This window comes from Nyctereutes procyonoides, unplaced genomic scaffold (genome assembly GCF_905146905.1).
Source record: "Nyctereutes procyonoides isolate TBG_1078 unplaced genomic scaffold, NYPRO_anot_genome, whole genome shotgun sequence".
Taxonomy (NCBI): domain Eukaryota; kingdom Metazoa; phylum Chordata; class Mammalia; order Carnivora; family Canidae; genus Nyctereutes; species Nyctereutes procyonoides.
This window is the reverse complement of record NW_026575035.1, coordinates 5664527-5684646: the sequence shown is the minus strand read 5'-3', so window position 1 is coordinate 5684646 and position 20120 is coordinate 5664527. Positions and strand designations below refer to the sequence as shown.

The window sequence follows — 20120 nt, the reverse complement described above, 5'->3', positions numbered from 1 at the left end:
CATCCGACTTAATTATCCCACTTCTAGAATATTTTTCTGTTTTGAAAAAATTAGTGATATTGTCAAAGTAAATACCGTTAATGTACTATCCTATCTTCAAATAATGTTTTCACATAATAATGATATAGGACAATGCTCACAATGTAATACTGTATAAAAATAAAAGATTGAAAACACTCCAGATAGAGAATAATCTATATAATATACATATATTAAACATGTACACATGCATATATGTACGTGTTTAATATATGTATATGCATAGCATGTATACATATTAATGCATATGCACATACATACATCTATAACTATCTAATGACATACATCTATAACAATCTAATGTAAGAATATATTAAAAATGGTACTTTGGATGATAAAATTATAGGGCTTTTTTAGTTTTCTGTATTTTACAAAATTTTCAATAATAGGCATATATTTTGTTTGGGCATATTTTATTTAAATATCAAGTTCAAGTTAATTAAAATATCAAATATCAAGTTAACTAAAAACTATACTTTCTGACTATTAAGCCTTTGATTTTCTAGTGTTAATAATAATATCTAACATGTTAATCAAACAACTAATCTCTTAAGAAAACTGATTAAATCAAGTGAATTAAATTTATATAGAATTTATTCTATATATAGACATGTTATTTAAATAATGAGTGCATTGGGCAGCCCAGGTAGCTCAGCGGTTTAGTGCCGCCTTTGGCCAACAGCATGATCCTGGAGACCTGGGATCGAGTCCCACGTTAGGCTCCCTGCATGGAGCCTGCTTCTTCCTCTGCCTGTGTCTCTGCCTCTCTCTCTCTCTCCATGTCTCTCGTGGATAAATAAATAAAATCTTAAAAAAAAATAATGAGTTCATTGTCCTAGCATATGCATGTCTTTTCATGTGGCTGATTTTATATTTCTATTTTGTTAGCTTTTAGTTTTATATGTCCATTGATGGGCCATTTTATTTTCTTTTTTGGGTTTATTTTCTGCCAGGAAGGGCATATTTATGAATTCCTTTTTATAATTTAATTTAATTTTTAAAAAGATTTTATTTATTTATTCATGAGACACACACACACACACAGAGAAAGAAGCAGAAACACAGGCAGAGGGAGAAGCAGGCTCCATGCAGGGAGCCAGATGTGGGACTCGATTCCGGGACTCCAGGATCATGCTCTGGGCTGAAGGCAAATGCTAAACCGCTGGCCATCCAGGGATCCCTTTTTTTAATTTTAGTATGTAGCACAGTACCAATAAGATTTCAGCTTAATTAACTGGACGTTCAGTTTTAGTTGACAGTCGAGTGAATCAGTGGCAAAAAAACATTTGAAATGTTTCATCAAATGTTATTTCAAAAGAAGTAATATATTTTAATGTAAGCTCTTTGCCAGACGTGGGGCTTGAACTCACAACCTCAAGATCAAGAGTCATGTGCTCTACCGACTGAGCCAGCCAGACACCCCATCATACTATTTTAAATCTTGAGAAAGATGGCATAACTTATTTTCTAAACAGGATACTCTTGAGAGTAGCAAGGGAAGCTATTATTAATTATGCTTGGCCAACAGACTGTCACCTGTTCAAGTTTGGGCTACTGGTCATTGTAACAAGGGTTAACTATAACCAATCAAATTGAATTTTAATGTTCAAATGGAAGATTTGCTATTCATTAATTACAAAGTAATCATAAACCCCTTTTAACATTGCATTTGTGTTAAAACATATTTGATTTTACTGATTCCTTCTATTAGTAATGACATTGCTACCATCTTTATGATATATTATCTCAAGTCAGAGGATGGAGACTATAGGAACTGACTTTTCTTGTTTCCATTTGGGAACATTGGTAAGTTTGTTTTTATATCATAGATGCAACCTAAAATTCAACACTTTACTTTTGAACTCATCAAAAATTTTAATTTTCTGACTCAGAATTATTCATTTCTTAGAATTCTGTATGTTTTCTTCGTTTCACCAGCACTGTATTAGAGAAATAGGATTTTAATTCCTCACGGGGATGGCATATGCTTTATAGAGAATGACAAAGCTGCTTCAAGGTGGAGTTAATTCGCCTTGGAGTTCAATGACCTGCTCCTACAATTAGTCTCTTATCTAGAGTTTCATTATGTGAGCCTCAGCACATAGCTTATCACTGGTCAGACTCCTTTCTTATTCTTGGGGTAATTCAAACCTTCAAAAGCTAAATTTCCAGCTGTAAAGCATCCAGAGTGGTTGTTAATGAAGACACATGTCACCCCTTGTATAAGTTCGGGCTTTTCAAGTATCGTTCCTTTAAAATTATACCGTAAAAACCTTGACTTTATTTTTTAAGTGTTAAAAGAAAGAAGAATATGCATAGTTTCCCTATGCACGTGTTTCATTTTTTGAGTAATAGGCCATGATTTTATACCTAGGTTAAATTATTTCCATCCATTATTATTGTTATCAATGAAGAAATTCATGATCTGTGAAGATTTCTGAGCATATGACTTATTATTAGAAAAATAACTTAGAATTACAGGGATTGTTATAGGAAAGAGAGAAAAAACTTAGTATAGCCTTATGTCTGCCAAAAAATTTTTAGACTTTAAGAGGGAATTTATGCAATATTGTTTCCTCATAGGATGCATAGAATGTTATGCAGTGACTGACAGAATAAAATATTAGAGGCCCAGTGTGATCATGCAGCTTCATTCCCAAATTTTCCTGGCTTTATATTTTCATAGCACTTTTTCTGCTCATTTATTGAATCTATATTATCTTGAATGATATGTCTATACATTTGCCTTCCACTTGAATGAGGGATCTATGAAGGCACCTTCAATTATTATTCATTATAATTCTTAATTACATTGCCTAACTCTGTATTAGGCCTTTAATAGACATGTTTAGGATAATTAATAAAGAAATGAATGATTATATAGGGGTTTTAATGTTCAAATGGACCATTTCGGGATGAAAGTATAGCTCACAACCATCCACCAGGGTAGCAGTATGTCAGGCCTCTTGAATTTAAGTTTTCTATACCCTATACCACCAGCCCGTCCTGATATCTGCAGCCTCATTCCTACTCCAGGATTATAGGTTATGTCTTGTTTTGTTCCTTGCTGGAAGCAAAATAGCACAGGAACTAATAATACTGATTTGGGCCTTCTGGAATTAAGTGATTGATCTGCCTCAATCACAGGCAAGTTATTTCATAGTTCTGATCTTAATGTTTTGTTTTTTTTTAATGAAGAAAGTAATGTATATCACATGTGATAATACTGAGCATTAAGTAAGATGTGTATTAAGTCATTAGTACATTTACTAGTACATCCTCACTTATCCTCTTGTTCTCCAGTCACATTGGTCTACCTGAAACTTCCAGAATACACAGATTGCTGGTGCTTTGGTGTTTTGCTGTGCTCCACACAGAAGCCCTTTTCTCCCCAGTTATTTTTGCTAGGTCTTTTCCTAAATGTCAAATTCTGAGAGAGCTCTTATCTAATCAGCCTATCAAAAATAGCCCTAATCATGCTGTCATCTCATCTTGTTTTATCTCTCTTAATTGTACTTAGCAGTCACTGACATTTTAATATATATATATATATATTGTATGCCTCTCTTGCTTACAAGAATAAGGTGCATGAAGGCAGAGACTTTGCCCTCTTTATTCACTGCTCTAGCTCCAGTGCTAAGGAGAAAACTTAGTCTATTACATCATGAAACACCTATTTTTTGACTGAATGGAAGGAATTGTATAAGAAAATGCTGCTATTAAGAATCAAACTATTAAGGAGGGCACATTTTGTGATGAGCACAGGGTGTTTTTTGTAAGTAATGAATCACTGAATTGTATTCCAGAAACTAATATTGCACTGTAGGTTAACTAAGTAAAATTAAAAAATAAATCAAACTACTTGGAAACACTTGTGTATATGCATATTACTATAAGTGTTAACATTTTGTAGGGAATAAGATTGTCAATTATATATAAAAAATGAGATATAGGTCTTGAGTTCTTCCCTATTTCAGCCACACCCATGCTTTTTGTGCAATAACAGTCCTTAAATGCACTTTTCTATCTCATCAAAACCCAAACAGATAACTCATCTTCCAAATTAAGTAAATCAACGCTCAAAACAGTAAAACACTAAGTTTTTAGGAACTTGACTTCCTAAAAAAAAAATGGACACTGGACTACACAATCTATTTGAGAACACAAAATGTGATTTTTGAGAACATAAAATTTATTAATTTTTTTAAACCTAAGTGATATATTTCATATAGTTCTTCCATCTATCTCTATTAAGAGATGTATTTGGTAATAACATTGCTTCTAGACGGATAGGAGGGGATTAATAATTAAAAATTAAGTTTCATAAAATGTTGGTATCTTTAGTTACACACATAATCAATTGTGACAGTCAATGTGGTGAGTAATGTTCAAGTATTTATGCTCTAGAGAACAATTAAATGATTTGCTACAACCTGGTGTTATGAATGAACATAGAGAACTATAATTTTCTGGGTAGTTGATCTTAAAGTATAGCAAAGTGAAATATGCAAGTAATTAAAGAAAATGTTTTACTAACATTTATCTTGATAAATTATTTCAGTTCTACATTTCATTTTGCAGACACATCTGCAATGCTATTGAATTAGTGAAATAACTGAAAAGCTCATAAAAGTGATAATTGCTTTTATATTTTTGAGCAAGATGTTAAAAAGATTTTTAAAACTAACCATAATGCTCTATTAACAAAAATTCTTCAATAAGTTACTTTTGTTGTAGGGGCACCTGGGTAGCTCAGTCTATTAAGCGTCCAACTCTTGGTTTGGGCTCAAGTCATGATCCCATGCGTTGTGGGATGGAGCCCCATGTCAGGCTCCGCAGGGAATCTCCTTGAGGTCTCCCTCTGTCCTTCCCCCCACTCTCCATCTCTCTCTCTCAAATGAATAAATAAAGCTTAAAAATATTAGTAGTTGCAATGTTTGCATATTTTCCATATGCAAACTTATTTAATCTTATCTTCAAAAAACTAAACCAAAACCAAAGCAAAAAAAGATCCTAATTTAATATAGTTATAGCTCTATGGGATTAGGTATTCTAAGTCAGAACTGGTTACAGTGAGTTGTGTGGACTTTTCCACCTAGTGAGCATTATTGTCTAAGTGCTTATGGGAACCGTAGAATGTCTCTTATCCAGGACTTCTTTGTCTAGAAATACTCAAAATTTTACAAACTTGTCCAGAGCCTCATGTATCTAAAAAACTCATTTTCTACACTTTGAGGATCTTATTTTCTGTATAAGATCGTAGTTGAATTATTCAAAATTCAACATAAATATTATTAGGAAAAAAGGAATGTATAGAGTTAATATTGAATACATTGCACCACCTACTAAGAATGAGGTTACAAATGTTTGAGGGTGGTATGATATATAACACAACTCAAGAAGGGACTTATGGGGTTACTATAAGAATTTGCTGATCTGTCATACTTGAGATTTTTTTTTAGAGGGGGGCTGGGCAGCAGGAGAGGGAGAGAGAAGAAATCTTAAGCAGGCTCCATGCCCAGCATGGACTTGGGGCTTGATCCCACAACGCTGAGATCATGACTTGAACTGAGATTGAGAGTTGGATCTTTAACTGACTGAGCCATGCAGGAGTCTCAAGATTTTTTAAAAATCTTTTTTCTATTTCCTTGAGAGCATACTCCTGTGAAAAATATAACTGTGTTTTATTGGATTACTTAGTTTTCATTTTAAGTTTATGTTTGCTATTCTACTTTATCTGGGTCATTTTTATGTCTAATTCCTTTTTTAAAAAAATGGAGCATATCCCAGTAGGCATGGGCATGGAGCCTTCCTAAGATATTCTCTCTGTCTTTCTGTCTCCACGCCCCCATCACTTGCTACTCACATGTGCTCTCTCTCTCTCCAAAAAAAAAGAAAAAAAAAAAGGAGTATAAATTGACAATTGACTTCAGTATTTACTTAGAAAGTATAAGAAATGCAGTTCTTACCATTCTTACCAGGTTGGTAATCAAAATCTCTTCCTCATATTGTGAAGGTAAAATAAACACTCTATATGCAAGCCACATGGAATAAAGAATCTATTTTTAACCAGTTGATGTTTTTAGTATTTATCAAGTCTAATATATCCAGAACAGATCCATTGACTAATTAATTAGGTCATTTACCAAGTATGTTGTATTCAGAGCAGATTCCAAAGCTCCATATTAGTAACAATGGACTATTCTGCATTGTAAAGAGAATACATGTGCATCAGTTTTCATGAGGAAGAACCATGTATCTCTCACATGTCTATTCATCTAACAGGAAGTGAGAAGATGAGGATGTGTATTAATTCTTGCCACCCTTTCCCTTTTTTATTATTTTTTAAATATTTTATTTATTCATGAGAGACGCAGAGAGAGAGGCAGAGACACAGGCAGAGGGAGAAGCAGGTTCCATGCAGGGAGCCCGACGTGGGACTTGATCCTGGGTATCCAGGATCAGGCCCTGGGCTGAAGGCGACGCTAAACCACTGAGCCACCTGGGCTGCCCACCCTTCCCCTTTTCTAGTATAATAAGGTAGCCTTGATTTATCAGGTAGTTTTATGTGATCTCCTTTCTTGGCCTTAAGATAGAAGGGAAGTTGGTGCCCACCATGGGCTGTATATTTTATGCCTATCCCCCACTATACCCCTGCGGTAAATCTTTAAGTGAAAAAACTGAAGTTGTCCAGAATCAGACAAGTAGCAGAGCCAGAATTAAAACCTGGGTTTATGTTACTCTAAAGTCATTCCCTTAGATTTTACCATGAGTTATTTGAGGAAAGAGGAAAGAGGCAATATCTTAGGTTGAAACTTTCATGGAGCAGCACATATAACATTCAATCGAATAGGTGGATCTTCTGTGTACATTAGAGAATACCTCTGAGAAGGTATGTGGAACATTTGGGGTGAAGGAGTGGTGGCAGCAGGGTTGGTGGCTACTCAGGTCTTGCTCAGCAAAGGGGTATTTATTCTTAGGAGCATTACCATAGGGTAGAGTAGGCTCCTTTCTGGAGATGAGGGAAAGCAGCATCTAAGATCTGATGGAATAAGGGCTTGATTTGCTGGAGGGAGTGGTTAGAAAGAGCATCTGTATGTGAAATTAGATTCGTGGTCAAAGTGAACAAAGATGTGAACTCAAGAGATGACTGTGAGCTCATGGGCCTTAAGCAGCTCCAGGGGGAGCCTGGCATCAGCACTGGACTGGGTTCAAAATAGGATGATTAATTAATTGAGAAGAGTGACCATAGCAAAGAAACATTCATCATGAGATAGTTAAAATTTTTAAGAAAATTAAAATTTGTCATTAATAAGCTGCAGAAATTAGGTTTTCCTTCCTAAGGAATTATCAAAATGAGTTTGTGACAAATGTCGTATACAGAATGAAAGACCTGCTATATCTTAAGAAAATACAAATCTATATACACTTTGTAAGTATATATACATGTTTACAAATGCATGTGTGTTTACGTGCATACATATATGTGTATATATTGCCAGAAGTGAGGTGATGGCTATTTTCAGTAGAGAACAAATTAGAGAATCATAGTAATTTTAAGGAAAATATAATGAGCTGTTAATTTATGTTTTAAGACTAGCCTGGGCACTGGTAGGTGGTTAGGATTAGAAATATAAATTTGGGAGGTAATAATAGTAGCAGCTCCTACTATTCATAAGGTTCCTGAATTAATGTGTATATAGGTAAACATGATAAAATTAAAGACCCGGTCTTGCATTAAGGGTGGGAGAAAAATGTATAATCTAACTAAAGAGATGAGGAAGGAAGAAATAAGCAAGAGAAAGAAGACCAATGTATGTTTGTGTTTAAAGAGCTAGACTTACAGAAAATAGTTGTCAAAATGAGAGAAATCTTGAGAACAAAGAGACACTCCAACTCATTTTTAAAGCTTATTTTCCCTAAGGGAACAGGAATCAAATTTTAATGATTTCCACTGGAGACAAAACAAAAACAACAAAACAAAAGCAAACAAAAATCTTGTTCCGACTTTGACAATTAAATATATATATATATAAATGTCTACACTATCCTGTAAGTTCTTTGAAGGTCGAGGAATTGTGTCTTCTTTCTTCATTTCCTAAATGCCATATGTGTAGTATATTTATTTAATCGAATTTACACCTTCATTGGAAGCAGCAATAACCTCCACTTACAGGTTGGCATTTAAGGGGCAGAGTTCATGTTGCCTCAGCATTGTAACTGGGTCAAAGTTAAGAACAGTTTTAATCTCACGTATGCTTTTTAAATCAAAAGTGAAAGCTAAAGAGAATAATGAATATCATTCTTACACTCATTTTCCTAATGACTTTCTGAGTTTTTTCACTACTCCTTAACAGATATGATACTAATGGAAAAATTTGTTTATCTTAAAATATGCATTTTTAAGAAACAGTAATGGTTTCTATCTTAGGTAAACATACCATTTTAATTATATTCAAAATACAACAATACAAAATATTAGGCATTTTTAAATTTTTCTCATTTCATTTTTATTCACTTATAATGACTACATCTGTTTGACAGTCATTCAACAAATATCTATCTATCTACCCATCTATCTACCTATCTGTCATCTCTCTGTCATCTTCCTCATTCTTCTAGGCTAAGTGGGATTATATAAGGAAACATAATTCCTACCTCCTGATAAGAAGGAGCTTCATAGTAGCTGGGCAAATAACATATAAAATTGAATAGAATTTAGGACAAATAATAGTACCAAGTATGTCTTGTAACAATATACGGCCATATCCCTAGTCAGCAGGATATTCGTAAAGTGTCATGAGTTCTTAGGAAGGAGAGATCACTGTGGACTGTCAAGAATATGAAACCTAATATATGTGCAGAATTTTAAACTTGTGTCTGAATTGTTCTCATTATGTAGAAAAAAATTCTGATTTCTCTGTGCTATATGAATAAACAATATAAAATATGATCAGGAAACTAGTAGGAACATGAAAAAAATATAGTTTTGTTGGGTGATAGGATTCTGGGTAATAAAATATTTATTCTAGTTGTCACTTCAAAATCTTGCTTGTGTAGTGGTGTTTATAAATGAACTGTGTACTTTGGCTTCGCGTAAGCAAAGAGAGGTAAACTCTGCTATGTCCTTGTGTAAAATCAAGGAACTAATTCATACATATGTTCATTCAGGAAATGTTTGTTCATTTATGCATTTAATCATATACATGTTTATTCATACCTCCTGTCTTAGTTCAAGCTGCTCTAACAAATTACCAAAGACTGGGTGCCTTAAACAACAAACAGTTGTTTCTTATAGTTCTAGAGGCTGGAAGTCCAGGACCATGGTGCCAGCATGGTTGGGTTTTGGCTGAAAACCCTCTTCTGGGTTGCAGACAGATGATTTCTTGCTGTGTCCTCACATGGCAGAAAAAGAACTATCGAGTTCTCTGCCCTCTTCTTATAAGGACATTAATCCCATTCATAAAAACCCCACCTTCATGACCTAGTTACCTCCCAAAGGTCTCACCACTAAATACCATCAAGTTGGGATTAGGGTTTCAACACACACATTTTGGGGAAGCATATTCCATCCATAACATTTCCTATCCATTGGAGTGATTCAGACACTAATGATGTGATGTCAGCATGGACAGGCATTTATCTTCAGATTGCTGAAGCAGTCTGGAAAAGCTCCCCATTTCTGGAATGTTACTCATACACATGTGTTTGTGTGTGTGTGTGTGTGAGTGTGCTGTCATATATGTATATGAAACTCTATAAGCATTTGACGAACACCTACTAGTTTCATACAGGATATGGGGACTTTGTTTGGTGATGTCTGATACTCATTCTCACATTCCAGAAAGGAAATACCCAAAGCAAAAGTTTCCTTAGTCCAAAGCTAAATAAGTGCAAGATTTGCAAGATCTTTTGGTTGATATCAGTAATGGTTCCCTGGGGTGCCTGGGTGGTTCGGTCCGTTAAGCGTCCCAACTCTTGATCTCAGCTCAGGTCTTGATCTCAGGGTCCTGAGCTCAAGCCCTCATTGGGCTCCATGCTGGGAGTAGAGACATTATTATTATTATTATTATTATTATTATTATTAAGTTATAATAATATTTATGTTGATGATGATGATGATGGTTCCCTAAAGAGAGGTTTTTCAGATAACGTAAAACATGTTCTAAAGGGTGCACATTGGGATGCCTGGGTGGCTCAGTGGTTGAGTGTCTGCCTTTGGCTCAGGGCGTGGTCCTGGAGTTCTGGGATCCAGTCTTACATTGGGCTCCCTGTGGGGAGCCTGCTTCTCCCTCTGCCTATATCGCTGCCTCTCTCTGTGTGTCTCTCATGAATAAATAAATAAAATCTTTAAAAATAATAATTATTTTTTTAAATTTTTATTTTTAAATAATAAAAATAAATAAATAAAGGGCTGCACATACCAGTGAAAAACTATACACTATGGAATAGGGGGAATCATGCAGTAAATCATTTTTCCTTAGTCACATTTTAAACTTTTTCACTTTTTTTTCACTTTTCAACTTTTTTTAATCACTTTTTAGAATGATTTTGCTTTTTAGTAAGAATTCGCCTATTTGTGAGACCCCTTGGATAGAAATTAACTAGCTCAATGTTATGATACAGTACACAGAAAGTTTAATATGTAGCATCTGAGGAAAAACCTCTTTAAATACACTGTGAACACAAAGAATTCCTGAAAAACGACTGGTATCTAAATGGTTTGAAAAAGTTACTATAATTCCCTACAGGCGCAGTTAATGAAGGCAGTACCTATCCCTATATTGAAAAGATGGACATGGTTTTCAAATATAGTCAATTTATGTGGAGAGACAGAAGATACTTATTTCCTTTAATCCAGTTTACCATTTAATCTATAAATGCAAACCATGTTAAAGGATGCTTGAAAAAAATAAACCTGAAAGTCAACATTAACCTCCCAAGGACCAGCTGAAGGTGCTCCAAAGACAATAAAAGCAAAATTTCATTATACAGACTTCAAGTGGGTTTTTTAAAAAATACCAAGCCTTTCCAACTAAAATGATGAATGCTGTTCTGATTCTAATTGACAAGTATTATATAAAAAAGAGTTCTTGCCTTCGTTCTTATCAAAACTGTGGGGATTTCCAATGATAGGACAATATTATGTGGGTGGAAACTTCTCAGAAGAATAGAGAACTTATCAGTATTTACTTAAGTTCTATTACATTCAGAGCCATAAAAGCAACTACACTCATAAATTTATAGCCAGTCAAGGATATTGCCTCTTCCCCCAAAGAGGCTAGATATTAAAGGAGTACAGTGAATGAGCTCAAATCATGAAGTGGTTTCAATATTGGAACAGTTTTCCTCCTTCATATTTCAACTTGTAGCCAATATGCTATGAAAAATCACTGGCTAGCTAACTTTGGGGCTTTGGAAGCAAAAAAAACCAATCTTAACCCTTTTTTTCTTACAGATTTTATTTTTCTTCCATAATTGGTACGTAATAATAGTGTTTGCCCATGAATGAGCTCTAACCGTAGGTGCGTGATCACCCTACTTGCTTTTTATAATTTCAAATTTGCAGATAAAGATGTTCATAGAGGTTAAGAAGCTTGCCCCAAATCATAGCAGAAACAAGACATAAGCCCAGATCTTTCTGATTTTGAAGCTAGTCTAGGATTAGCTTCCTATTTCTGCTATAACAAATTACCACAAACTGAGTGGCTTGAAATAGCATATATTATATATATATATATTTTATAACACAAGAAGTCCCAAAGAAGTCTCCTTGGACTGAATTTAAGATTCAAGTGGGCTGCATTGCTCTGGAGACTCTGATGGAGAATCTATTTCCTTACCTTTTCCAGCTTCTAGAGTTTTTCTCTACTCCTTGGGGCTCTTGGCCCCTTCTTCCATCTTCCATCTTCCAAGCTAACAATCTGATCATTCTAATCTCTATTTCTGTCACCACATCCCTTTTTCTGACTCCTCTGACTCCCTGTTCCATATTTTAAGGACCCTTCTGATTGCATTAGGCCCATCTGGCTTTTTCAGGATATTCACCCTCTTTTTTTTTTTTAAAGATTTTATTTATTTATTCATGAGAGACACAGAGAGACAGAGACAGAGACAGAGATACAGCCAGAGGGAGAAGCAGGCTCCAGGCAGGGAGCCTGACGTGGGACTGGATCCCGGGTCCCCAGGATCATGCCCTGGGCTGAAGGCTGCACTAAACCTCTGAGGCACCCGGGCTGCCCTATTCACCCTCTTTTAAGATCCTCAACTTAATCACATCTTTCTAGTCACTTTTGCCATGTAAAATAACATATTTGGAACTTCCAAGGATTAGGACATTTTTGGAGGCCATTATTTTGCCTATTGCAGAAGCTAAGGAAGATATAGATAAACATAGTACAGTTGTGTGAAGATTAATATTAATAAAATTAATGTTAATATTTTGATATTATAATTTAGTAGACCATATATTATCAGTAAGATTAATAATCACTAAAATGACTATGCTAATATAATATAATAGAAGTAGTTTGGTATCCAGATAAATCCTTGCTCCATCATTTGCTAACCTCAGATAAATCTCTTAGTGCTATTTCTTTAGAGTCAATATGCTGGTAAAATTATACCAAATTTTATTCCGTAGAACAAATAAAAACATATCTAAACATTTACCTGGTAGGTGTTTAACAAATGCTTGTTTCTTCTCCCTTATTTTTAGAAAATAACAAAGAGAAAATGGTTAAAATAGTACATGCTGCGTGCAAATATCACAAGTACTGAGTAATAACAATTAAACCTGCAAAATCTGTTTATTTTCTAAATATGTTTAACATTCTGTGTCAGCCTTATTTTTATTTAACAAATAATATTGTGCTACTCCTCCCTTCTTTTCCTCTCATACTCAATGCCTGCATTTTTTTCCCTTATAATGTTAAATTTGGGCATTCGAATTAATTCATTAGCCTGATGATGGCTTCTTCTCATACCATTTTAGGTACTTATTTTTTTAAGATGAAAGTTTTTTTTTATTGTTCTAAGTGTAGAGCTAGTACTTTTATGGGACATGAATTCTGAGTCAGTCTTTTAAAAATTACTTTTTTTTGATTAATCACAATCATGTTACAGGACGGTTAGAATTAATAAGTTCTCTCTCTGCCTTGTCTTTGCTTTCTTCTCAACAGATTTTCAGGGCAACTCCTAACTGTTGCTTTTTAATTCTTTTCTGTTGGAGTGCTACTCTATAATTCTTGATCACATGCCCTCAACTTTAAAATAGTATAATTGACTCCTGCTCTGAAAGTTGAGGATGTGTCCCTCTTAACTACCCCATCTCTCCTAGCCCTTCCTTTCAATATTTGACATTTCTATTTTTCGTTTTGTTCTTTTATTGATTACTTTTATAACTTGAAATAATGCAGTTAAAAATTAATTTCTTTTTTCAACAAATCTAGACTCTTAATTTTTTAAGACAAGTTATTATTACTTTTACTAATTTCTTCACCCTTTCCTTCCTCCTGTGGCTTACTTTTGGTCAGCTAAACTTTTATGTTCTCAAGCTTATTTATATTTTTATTTTTTTTCTTTCAGTAACCACCACCAAGTCTTCCTCTTTTTTATATTTATATTGACTCTAAAAGTTGGAAACATGTAAATAATGTTGATAGTCCACAAGTACTGTCTAAAGCTGAGGCTATACTTGGATATCGGTTCATCCCCAGAAACCTAAGATACCATTGGAAAAAAGTTAACTGTGCTCAAATGATTCTTTCTTTTGTTTATTAAACTCAATTGCTTGAAATCATTCTAAATTTACATTTACTTTACATCTGGGCTTTAACTTTTCAGACAGGTTTGTTCTTAACCCTGAAATTTCAAATTATGTTTCTTTTTGTTTCTCAATTTGGTCTTACAGTACCCTCATTTTTTTTAACCCTCAATGCCTAATGTTGTCTCAGATTTTCTTCCCCCAAAACGTCCCTTGTAGAGCTCTACATATTTTTGAAAATCTCACAACGCAACACAATTGGACAATTTCAAAAGGAGATGAGTGTGGGCCTTTTTTCATCCATCCTTTGACTTAAGATCCCCATGGGCCTGTTCAATTTTGAAGCTTATATTCTACTTTAGTATGGGAGATATATTCTAGTTTTTTCTTTTTTTTTAATGATTACTTCTTTCCCATTTCTTTGTTTTCATTTTCTCTTCCTGTTAGTTGGATCTCCCAGGTTAGTTTTCTAGTTTTGTTTTTAGTTTTCTCTCCATATTTTTATTCTTTTTTCTACATTTGTTCTTTACATAAGAAATATTTTTATTGCTTACTTTTTAGGCTTCTGATGCACTTTGTATTTTGGTTATTATATGTTTAATCTCTAGGATCTCTTCAGTTCTATAATCATTTCTATTATTTATTTTAATATTTTTAAACTATAAAATATACCATACATGCATAAAAGCAAACAAAATATTATTTTTAAGATTGTCTTGCTGTTCTTATTCTTTTGAATACCACATAGATGTTTAGAATTAGCTTATTAATATTCATTAAAAATCATGCATGAATTTTCATTGAAATGCAATAACCTTACCAATAAATATGCAAAGACCTTTATTTATAGAGTCGTCTGTTGATACTGTCTTCAACTTTGGGATTTTCTGCATAAAATCATTATATATATGTTCTATAAGTACACTATGCTTTTATAGAAATCAGTCTTAAAAAAATAAAAAAACAAGGAATCAGTCTTTAGAAAAAAAAATCACACCTCTGTTTTCTTTACTCTGAGGTAAAGGAAAACCTGTATTAGTCAGTGATTGCTACACTAATGCTGCATAACAACAACAACAAGCCATAAAATGCTCAATGACTTACTCTTTATTTTTATACTCTCAAGGGTGTTAATAGGATTGATCTAGGCCAGGCTCTTTTGGATTAGGGCTACACCACAGAGTTCTGATTATATTTCAGGTCTGAAGTACAGTTGAAGGGACAGTGGATAGAGTGGCATATTCTTTGGCAGATGACAGGTACACAAGAGAGCAAGCCAAGCCATGAAAACCAAGTTTCTGTTGCATCATGTCCACTAACATTCTATTAGTCAAAGCAGTTTCATGGCCAACCTCAACATTAGTTGGTGGGGAAGTATACTCCTCCACTCACAGCACAGACACTGTAAAAGTACCTAGCACAGGGTGTGGATGTATAATCCTAGTATAAGAAACTGAATAATTGGGACAATAATCCAATTTATATCAGAAGGAAAGTATATAAATTTGAGTATTCTTGGTGTATATGATTTTTTGTTTGTTTGTTTTGCCATTAAAAACTTCCTCAAGCTCTTTTTTTAAGAATTTCACTGATAAGATTAAAACGTTACTGACTTGCTAATGTTATATAAGTAGCCACTTTACTGAAGAGAAAGGGCCACTTATACTCTCTCATTAGTATGAGACCTGTGTTCAAACTATCCAGTGAATATTCCTCAGTATGACCAGTATTTTCACTAACTCTTTATTTGCCCAAATCCTATTGCCCTTCAATTTCCAATCTTCAGATCTCTCCGAGTTGTGTTGGTATTTCTTCTTTCTCATTCCTCCATCCACTTGGTGAACAGGTCCTGTCAGTTCCAACTCAACATACCTTTCAAATCCACTGGACTCAATTTTTATTCATTAGAATTTTTCATCTGCAACCAAGAGTTTTACCCTCACAAACATTTGGAGTCAGAAACATCTTTAACAAGAGAATTCTGAGAATGTCCCATGTTTAGAGGCCTCAACTGCTAGAACCTTGGCTCTCCACTGACTACAGGATAAAAACTGGATGTCTTTAGAACAGCATTTAAAGCTCTTTATAGCTCAGTCTCAATATTTTTCTCTCCTGAGGAACATTTAGTTTCCATCTCTCCTCATCCACCACTCAAATCTATATGGAATGCTGACTTTCAAATTCTTTACTCTTCTAGATGATTTTCTCACTGCTTCAACTATCATCCACTGTCTTCTACACTCAATAAGTCATTCACCATGCAGAGCCAATTCAGACATCAATTTGCTCTCAGGCTTTACCTGACCCAGTCAGTGTTCCTCTGGGGATTTTTATCCCATTCTACCGAAATACTCATTTAAAAATTTCTCTCTTGGATTCTTTACTTTTGATTATAAATGTATAAAAAAAATTCTTACAAAAACCAGGTGACATATACAGAAGAAAATAAAGTCTATAATAATCACTGTTCTCTGCTTAAGAGAATACAGTTAATAATTTGGTACTGTTTTGTTTTAAAGGTCAGTGGGCTTCATTTAACAACATGGCAGAGGCATTTTTTCAATTACATCTCATTGTGAAAAATTAATTTAGCTGTTTCTCTCTCACCCTAGATTGTTCATTCCTCCAAAGAGCATCCATTCTCTCGTAATGCCTTATTTCCAGTAAACAGTGCAATGTCTGGCAAATAGGAGGCATTTAATTAATAGTTTTGTGAATGTTAAATAAAATGGGAATATGTTTCTAAGTCCAAATATCTCAATGAATCAAAAAAAGTTTAACTACAGTCAATGATAAATTCTAAAAATGGTGGTATTTTACTAATGTCAAGACATCTTGTTTTATCAAAATATCATTTTTTGGGACTCTGGCACTGTGGCAAGGCAATAATTATGTTGTAATTGTTTGTCAATCCTATCTTCCCCTGTTTTGATGGTTGGAAATTATTTACCATAAGGAATTCAGTCACATAAGGCTTTAAATATTGATCAAATAATGCTGAAGCCTAAATACTGGAAAGGATTCACAGGGTTAAATCATTCTAGTCCTTCTTTTTTCTTGCCCCTTTTAAAGAAATGTAACTCTATTGTCTGATCTCCTTATGGTCCTTGTCACAACTGTATGGCTTTTAATCACTCATACATTCAGTGAGTTACTGCACTGCTGGAACCTTAATAATGTTCTAGTTTGTTTGGATGATCTTCCTGATAAGGTCCTGACAATCTCTCAGTATAATGGGAAGACAATCAAAATAAAAAATGCTCTAAGAGTTCAGGTAGTAGAGCATGCTATTATTTTTCACAGAGTGCAAGGATATTAAAATACTGACTTCCATGCCTTTGATTGAGTTTATGATGAAATTCAAGAAAAATTGAAAATTTGAATTATTCTACTGCCAGTAGGGACTGTATATCATGAGCAGAAAGCAGGCATATATAACCAACTGTTGTATCATAATCTCAAGAGTGTCAGATTGTCCTTCTTTTATAGGAGTTTCTGTAGTGTGTCTAGGCAATTAATTCATTATATAGCTCTTTTATATTTGCAGTTACCACATGGAATTTTAAAAAAATATCAAATGTCAACTTTACTGCACATCGTTTGAATAAATAATAATAATGATGATAGAGTATTTCAGATTTTTCAAGGTGCTTTCCATTAAATTATCTCATTTAAACTCACCAGACCTCTTAAATAAGCAGTGGAATTATAATTCTCTGCTTGCTTCCTCCTTTCTGGCTCCTTCCCTCCTACAGTTTCCCTATTTCTCTTTCTTTCTTTTAAAGGAGAAAATTTGGTATATGGGAAGAGCACAGAATATGAATTCAAGCATTTAATTCCATTCTTGCTCCCATTGAATTATTTGGCATTGAGAAGATCACTTTCATTTCTTAGAACCTTGGTTTCCTAATTGGCAAAATAAGAATAATGCAGAACTATATACCTCAAGGTTGTGAGGATTAAAATGAAATATAGGAAACATAAAAAAACAAAAAACAAAAAGCAAATGCAATGTCCTTGTTAGGTTCTTTTAAAGGGAGCTTGGGATAATGGAAAAGAGAACATTTTGGCCACACTGCTTTTTAATTATAGTACTTGATCAAGTGATCTAACCTTCCTGAGCTTCATTTTTCTCATGTATAAAATGGGCCTAATAATTCCTATCTTGTGAAATTATTAATAGAAAAATAAGGAAACATATATACTGTTCCTAACACAGTTTTTGAAACATTGTAGTGTATAAACTCTATTAAAAATTGTTTGTCTTCCATCTTCCCTCTTCCCTACCTTATTTCTTCCTACCTTATTCTTCTTCCTCCACTTCAACTTGTATGGCAGGGAAAATGGAGCACATGATTGCAAAATCCTGAGATTGAATAATTAAAACATTTTTTAGCATCAAGACCTTTCTCTTTTTCAAAGAATATTGTAAGCTGCAGTTGAGAAAAGAGAAGGGGATTCAAGTCCCCATGCCCCTCTTTTGAGTGAAAACCCTTCCTCTCATGTCTTAAAGCCTGCCTTGAATCCTGAACACTTTTCACAGTAGAATTTGAAAACCACTGATATAGCGCAACCTCTTCATTTTACAGATGAGGAAACTGAACTTGAGAAAAGTTGAGTGCCTGGCCTAAACTTGCAAAGCTGGTAAGTGGCAAACTAAGGCTAGAACTCATTGTGTTTTCACTTTGCCCCATTGTTCCCCTTACTAAGTGATGGTACAGAGTGCAGGTATGTATAATGAAGATCCCTCTCTTGAAGGATAGTACAGCCTATTTGTGGAGGTGGAATTTAGATTAAAAAGCTGAAGAAATGTAAAGTGGCATGATATGAAATAGATGGAATAGGTAAATACTTCAAGAATAGAGGAACATGAATGATCATTGTCTTTTGGGATGGACTCTACAAGCTCCAGGAGAGCAGGCTGGTTTTGCTCATTGTCATTTTATTCCCAGTGCAGACAGAAATGCCTGACTTCCAATAAGACATTATTACTTGTTATTTTGAATGAAGTGAATAGATGGGGTAATGAAGTATATAATCAAGTCAAACCTAGAAAAAGTCCAGGGATTTACAAAATATAGGCAAGGGTGTTTAAACTGTGGGTTGCTCTTCGTTCTTGGGCAATGAAATAAATTTGGTGGATCATGATTTACATGTAAAAAGTTCCAGTGTCATTATGTCATGAAGATTGTTTGGATTTATATGTGATACTGACATATAACATATGTTTAGATTTTTTAAATTTTTATTTACTTATTTATTTGAGAGAGAGAGAGAGAGAGAGCAAGATGGCAAGAAAGAGTATGAGCAAATTGGAGAGGGAGAAGCAGGTTCCCTGTGAGCAGGGAGCCCAATGTAGGGCTCTATCACAGGACTCTAAGATTATGACCTGAGCTGAAGGTAGCCACTTAACTGACTGAGCTACCCAGGCATCCCATATAATATACATGTTTAATTGTGTGTATACTTGGTCACAATTTATGTCTCACTTTAGGTCATAGTTTAAAATGTTTGAAAAATACTGTTTTAGACAAAGGAAACACTAAAGTTTGAGGCAGGCATATAAATGTTTTGTGGAAGAATAGTAACTTTAACAGAGTTACTAAGTCAGAGGTGAAAGGAATAGTGAAATCAAGATGAAGTTGAAATCAAGATGAAGTTTGTCCAGAGGAAGAGGAATCCATTTGGTTCTTTAGCTACTGAAGAATCATTGGGGATCCTTTTTGCCTTCCACTGTCTCTACACTCCACACTAGAAAGATTAACCAAACTACACTTTAGAAAGATTAAGTCATCAGGAAAGGTAAATTTGATTGGAACTGGGGAGTCCAAATAGACGACTATGCAAAAGAGTTATCACAGAAAGAGTTATCAAGGGCACAAGAGTTGTGCCCTTGACTGGTGATAACTAGTAGAGAAAAAGTTTCTTGCCATGACTGAGGCAGAATGGGGTTAAAAAAAAGTAAGTGGATGATGTTGACATAGAGCCCAAATAGCAATTTCTTAGAACTGAGGGGGAAAAAATTAGGAAAAAAAGTAGGACAATAGTCAAGAGAAGGTTTAAGATGGGAAGGAGGTGAGAATCTGGGATGGGTCAAGCAGAGAGAGTCAATAGAGAACACCCCTAAACATGACTAGAAATGAATCTAGAAGAAGATATCAAAATTCTAGCTGCAGAGATCACCTTGAAAGGAAGAGAATTCAATTTCCTTCTTCGAAAATACCAGAGGGAATGAGAGGGATACCGATTGTAGACAATAGAAACTTAACGTGTGAATAAACATTGCTTTCACTAAGTTGAAGATTGACCAGACACA

General features: G+C 34.4%; 1 protein-coding gene across 6 annotated transcripts in view; it reads left to right on the top strand.

Annotated features, from left to right (window-relative positions):
* The window catches only part of HNF4G (hepatocyte nuclear factor 4 gamma), a 121904-nt gene that overhangs the window by 30482 nt on the left and 71302 nt on the right, over window positions 1-20120 (top strand). For 5 of the 6 annotated variants that reach the window (XM_055318136.1, XM_055318135.1, XM_055318138.1 and 2 more), the window contains one exon: window positions 18394-18448. The exons of the other annotated variant lie outside the window; for it this stretch is intronic. The gene's annotated coding sequence lies outside the window, so the exon portion shown is untranslated. The remainder of the gene's footprint in view (window positions 1-18393; window positions 18449-20120) is intronic. 6 annotated transcript variants of the gene reach the window in all.